Genomic DNA, 6257 nt, shown 5'->3' with positions numbered 1-6257 from the left:
TTTGCCACAGCGTGCTGTAAAGAAAATGTGTATGTCCAGTACTTTGTGGTGATCATAATAATTATTATGGAGTTTTTGTTTCTACATTTATGATTATATAATTTAGATCGGGGTTTGCAGTCTCTGCAAATAAGCACTGTTGTAATGACTGTAGGTTTGTCACCAATGATGTAGTTTGCTTGCTCTTTTATTTTAAAAAGTCCTTGATGCCTCCAGCAAATTCATTTGTCTTCAGTTTCCTGCAAATACAAATAAAACAAAGACAACACCGTATGGAAACAGCTGTTTATTGATAGAAAACAACTAGTTTCTGTCTGTTTATTATTCTGTTTTGGTGTTCTGAAATGCAAAAATGTATGCCACATATTGGTTTTATTTCTCGGATTAAGTTCTTTTAATGGCTAAAGAACTTTAGAAAATGAAAGAAACAAAAACATGATCAAACCCCACAAGTCAAGATTGTGTGTCACAAAAAATCTAAACACAGAGTCGAATACATTAAGCCTCCAGTGCTCATCCAGCCTGCAAGTGTGGTGTTTTGTTAATGTTTTAATCTGGAAACACACGATTCATTATTGCTTCTGTTCAGCCATTTAGTGGCCTGATAACATTAGAAGCAGATGCATCGGGGGTGGGACTTGGCACACAGATAATCTCAAGTATGTGTTATAATTGCATACTTTCCCAACTTCTAACAAGTATTTGTGCCCAAAGAAGATATATATATATATATATATATATATATATATATATATATATATATATATATATATATATATATATATATATATATATTTTTTTTTTTATTATTTTTTTTCTCCATGAATTTATGTTGAAATTACAGAGACCCACCGGTTCCAGTAAGAGGCTTCTCAAACATGCATGTCTAGAAAGAATAGCAAGGGGAGGAAGACCAGACCTTCCATTTTAAATCCATCCAGCTAATTCCCACCTACGGGTCTGGCATTAAAAGAAGCAAACCTGTCTCAGAGACTATCAGTGTGTGGCAGGATAGGCATAAGCAAATGATGAATGGGCATGTTTTTCAGCTATATAATAATACTGACATTACTGCAGAAGTGATCACAGGGTAATTAATTTTAGTGACAATACTGCGGTTCGAAAAAGAAACCAGTATGATATAACCAAACATCAAAGTCTAGATCACATTTAAAATTAAAGATTGCATCAGATGAAAAGAACAGGACTCCCGGAGCAATAATGTAATTAATGGAAGCTGTTCAAAGAGAGCTGAAAAAGGAAACTAAAGGAAGCAAGAGGGCAAGCCAGTCAACATGTTTGAACCCCCCCGAAACAATAACAACTATGGGATACATTCATACAAATACACTGAATTATTTTTGCAAACATGGTGATTCTGCTGAGTGTAATTGTATCACTGATTGTACAAATCTGTCTGCTATAGTATCACTTGACACAAACATAACTGATTCAAGTACTGCAGCCAAGGGTTTTTGAACAATATATTTTTAATATTAACAAAAAGCATAAACCTCAAAACTGCAAACTACAAACCTCTGCCAAGGCAGCTCACTTGCTGGAGAGTATTCACTTTTAAGGGAATAGTGGTGTAATTTGTATATGAAAATATGTATGAATATGTAATGCATAATATGTATTGATTTACAAGTAACTGGATATGAAATACTGCAGTATGTTTCTAACTCAACAGGCAGCTCATTTTCTTCCTCTTTGTAAAACATTCTTTAAATATAGAATACAACTGGGGCCAACTTTAAATAACAACAAATGTGAAATGTAAAAGTGAGATCAGAGGGGAAATGGGATGGGATATTTAGATGCAAACTACAGTCATATAACAGTGTATCATTTCCTAAATGGTCCCAATGCAAACAAAGGCAGCAGACTTTTTAGCATAGTTTTAAAGATAAAATGTGTTTTATGAAAGTCTGACATAATGAAACTTTGACCGTAATGAAGAAAGGGTCCAAATTAACACGATATTTAGAATTTCCATTTATCAATCTTTATATATGCCTATGTGTTGTCAGTACAAATAATTGCAGCAAAAATCTGGACATATATACCATTATTATCACTTTAACCTTTAGATCAATTTACAGAGCTTGAAGGAGAGGTTAGAGGTCAAACATAGCATGATGTTTTCAATTTTATACGGTCATTTCTATATGTTGACAATACACACCACACCTGTAAGAATAATAGTCTCTAACCTATGAGCCTTTTGGTCCATGTTCAACCATCTTCAATAAAATTGACCTTCAAGAAATTGGTGGATGTACATTTTAATGGATTATTAGCATGACTTCACTCTACACCCCTACAAAGTTTTATCAGAAAGCATTCAAAACTTTTCCAGCTTTTATATTTACAGACAGCATGACATGCAGACACTACAAAAAAAACCAACCTCCTTGCTGAAAGAAAATATATGCTAATGTAAAAACTGCTTTTAATCTTCTTTTGGGCTTTCTGCCTTTGTTGACAGCCTAGCAGTAAAGAGAAAACAGGGGAGGACACAAAGCAAGGAGAAACAGGACATTGCATTCCAGCCATAACACATATGAGTGTCTGCTAAACCAGTGAGCTAAACCACAAAGACCTGAACTGCTCCAGGTCTGTGTTCTGTATCTGTTTCTGAAATAGCCCGTATCCCACAAAAAATAGGAAGCATTACTGTTTTGAAGTCAGAGAATCAGACTGCTGTAACACAGACACACAGCTCACCTTTCAACTGAAAATCCACATCACCAACATTAGTTGTAAAATTCACAGACTCATGTGTGAAACAACTGTAGAGGAATCTTTGATTCTGAATTTTGAACATTTTACTATTTTATACTTTTTTCTATCTCGGTAAAAAAAACAAACGGTAAATTAGGGAAGCTCTGCAAGCGCGACTGTTGAGTTTATGGGGGTTTTCCTAGATGTGAAGGACATAATCTTGTATCACTCGTCATAATTAATGTTACACCACACAGGATCTGCCACATGTTTTGGTGTGGATGGTTGAGTATTTGTCAAATTTTGGTAATAAAAATGTGCAATGAACACAATAAATCATATTCCAAGTTATACACACAGACCTGGCTTGAGGTCAAATTACAGAGACCTGCTGGTTCCAGTACAAGACTTCTCACATGTTCGCATGATTGCATGAGAATAATAAGGGAAGGAAGATCTAACCGTCCCTTTTAAATTTATCCAGCTAATTCCCACCTACAGGTCCAACAATAAAAAAAAACATATCTGACTCAAAGACATGGACATGGATGCCTGGGACACATTTTCTTTCCATTAATGTGCATTTTCACTGAAATTATTACATTTTTCATGGACGTCTTTCAGAAAGTTGTGTTATTCCAGTTGACATCTGATTTTTTTGACTGACTACATTAGAGCACATTTGAGTGCACAACTGAACTTAAAAAAAAAAAAAAAAATCTAACAATATCTGCAATCCATATCTAGCCTCAAACTGTAGCTAGAAATTTGGACTGGTAGCAACTGTTTTATGCATTTAAAGAACCAGGGAGTTCTACTTTTATCAAGAATTCTGTTAATACTTCTGTTTTTTGTTAATTAGGTTGCAGCTAGCTGCTGTGCTTGCCACATTGTTCTTATGGCACACGTGTTCAGTTACACTGCTAATGTTACAAGTGCAAAAAGCTAAAAACTTATTTCGCCATATTGCATTAACAAAAGAAATTGCTGTTGTAGAAAACAGACAAATAATAAACTTTAACCATGTTTTGTAACATTTCTTTGTTATTAGGGCAATTTATGCTGAAACAAGTGTTAGAGTGGCTTTTGTGTTATCTGTTGAATCCAGCAGAGGGCAGTGTCTGACTTTCTAATGATAAAACTATGACGGTTCAGCTAGTATCTCTTCTCAGGTTAGACTGTATTATTTAGTATCATCTACAGTTTTTGGCTTATAATTACAATTGTGGTGTTTATGATAATATTAATGCCGAAAAATGTCGAGATATGCATTCTCTGGACCTACAGAGATATTTGAATATTCTACTTACACCTGTATGTATACAGCATATATGACAAATGTGCAGGAGTGAAAGTGTTCAGGACAACACTGACATCTACCTTTGTGTGTAATTAGACAGCATCACAGTGTGACAACATTCAAACCACTCCAGGAATAGTGGGAAGCAGCATAATCCACCATAACACTCAGTTTGAAAATATATGTGTTTCTGAAATGAAAGCCACCTTACCTATGAGTAGGGATGGGTATCGTTTAGGTTTTATCCGATACCGGTGCCAAACCGGTACTTTTGAAACGGTGCCGGTGCTTAAACGGTGCTCAAACGGTGCTCAAACCGGTGCTTAAAGAATGGAAAACACAAAAGTGGTCCAAAAACCTCTCATGTTCAGCTGTTTTTTTGTAAAAAGATAACAATGTTAGCCTTTTCTGCAGCTATGGGGCATATATGGTATCATTCTTGGCTGGAAGCAGTGCTTAAACAATGGAAAAAAACACAAACTTTGTCCAAAAACCTCTCATGTTTAACTGTTTTCCACTTTTTCTTTGGTCATTTTAGCCTTTTTGGCCAGGGTGAAGGGAGTATCTGCCATCAAACAAGAAGACAGCTGCATGTAGCTATGATGGTGTTTGCTGTTCACCTTACATGCATTAATGTAATAACGTGGTTAGCCTACTCAACGTAAATTACACACGAACAACATTAAGCTACTCACGCAGAGAAGAACGGCTGCTGCTGCCATCATCATCCGTCATCATTTCTGCTACACTGGCAGGGCTAGGGGCCAGGACTCTCCTCTTCGGGTTTTTGGGGGATGTTGCTAATTCCGGGTCCGATAACAGGCAACCCACAAGCAGTAGATGTGCTCGGTGTGAGGTCTCGCAGCAAGCTATCAAATACGGCGCATTTCTCGGCTTTAAAAAAAAACACTATGCGTCGCCAGGTGTTTCATCAGATTTGAGGTGTTACCTCCTTTGACAGTATCACAGTATCACCTTAAAGCACTTGTTGCAGCTGCTGAGTTTGCATCTTTTGCTGTGAAGTACAGCCAGACTTTTGACCGCTTCGCCTTGGACATTTTTAATTTGTAGCTCTGCTCTAAAAGAACGTATGTACCTGGACCCGCCTACTATTCTCGGAAACTTAAAATGATTGGCTAGAATCTAAAGTGTATCATTCCATACCAGTTGGTGGCGGTAATGCACCTTTCAGTTGTTTGCCAACCGCCAATACAAATGTAAGGAAGAAGAAAGTGTATCACAGCTCAGGAAAAAAAGCACCGAAATAAAGCACCGAAATGTGCGCTGCTTTTCGGTCTGGTTACTACCGTTTATGTCAGAACCGGTGCCATCATGGCACCGGATACCGGTACCCATCCCTACCTATGAGTATCCAGGATGGTCAGAGGCCCAAAATAGCTTAACTGTGTGGTGGAGCTCTACACTGAGGCCCTCTGTTCCTGTTCAATTTACACTAATCTTTATTACAAATTCTGTCTGCTACAGTATACATCACTATGCTGCTTTAATCGATTTTAGGTAATAAGTCAAAACATTTTCATCATAAAACATCTTGACCAAACACAGTGGCTGTAATGGAGAAAACCACTCAGTTACAACTACACATTTTTGCTTTGTCATGTTAGCAGTTTCAGCTGTGAACATGTGAGCTAATTTTAACTGACCGAGAGAGAATGTCAGCAGTGTGAGGAAACTCTGCAGTCTTTCAGAGTCGTATTTTAGTACATTTAAGTGAGAATGGGAAGTTGTCAGACGCTGTGTGTACAGTGATGCCACATATGTATATATGTGTATAAATATTTATAAACATCATTACAAAAGACAAACATCCATGTACTGAAATAGAGACATATGTTTCTTAATTTGCAACAATTTATGCACTTCTGAAACAGAAGTTGTATCTTTTCGTACATGGATGCATGAATATAAGATTACATGTAAAATGTATGTACTCAACTGTCAATACAGACTTTGTAATAATAAAATTAATACCTAAGTATACTTTACATGCAACATCTGTATTGCATCTAACATGAAATGTCATTGTTCATACTTTACCAAGCTGATATATGTTTAATAATGCAGTCAGTGCAGTATGAGCAGTCTTTATTTTTCATAAACTGCTGAGTTAATGAGAATCGATAAGTGATATCGATAATGGAATTAGAGTCTGACTGCTACAGCATCATCATCAATAATCAAGTCAGACATTTGGCAGAATTTCCTGATC

This window comes from Neolamprologus multifasciatus, chromosome 11 (assembly GCF_963576455.1).
Source record: "Neolamprologus multifasciatus chromosome 11, fNeoMul1.2, whole genome shotgun sequence".
In the NCBI taxonomy this organism is placed as follows: Eukaryota; Metazoa; Chordata; class Actinopteri; order Cichliformes; family Cichlidae; genus Neolamprologus; species Neolamprologus multifasciatus.
The sequence above is the reverse complement of the archived record's forward strand: the minus strand, read 5'-3'. Positions refer to the sequence as shown.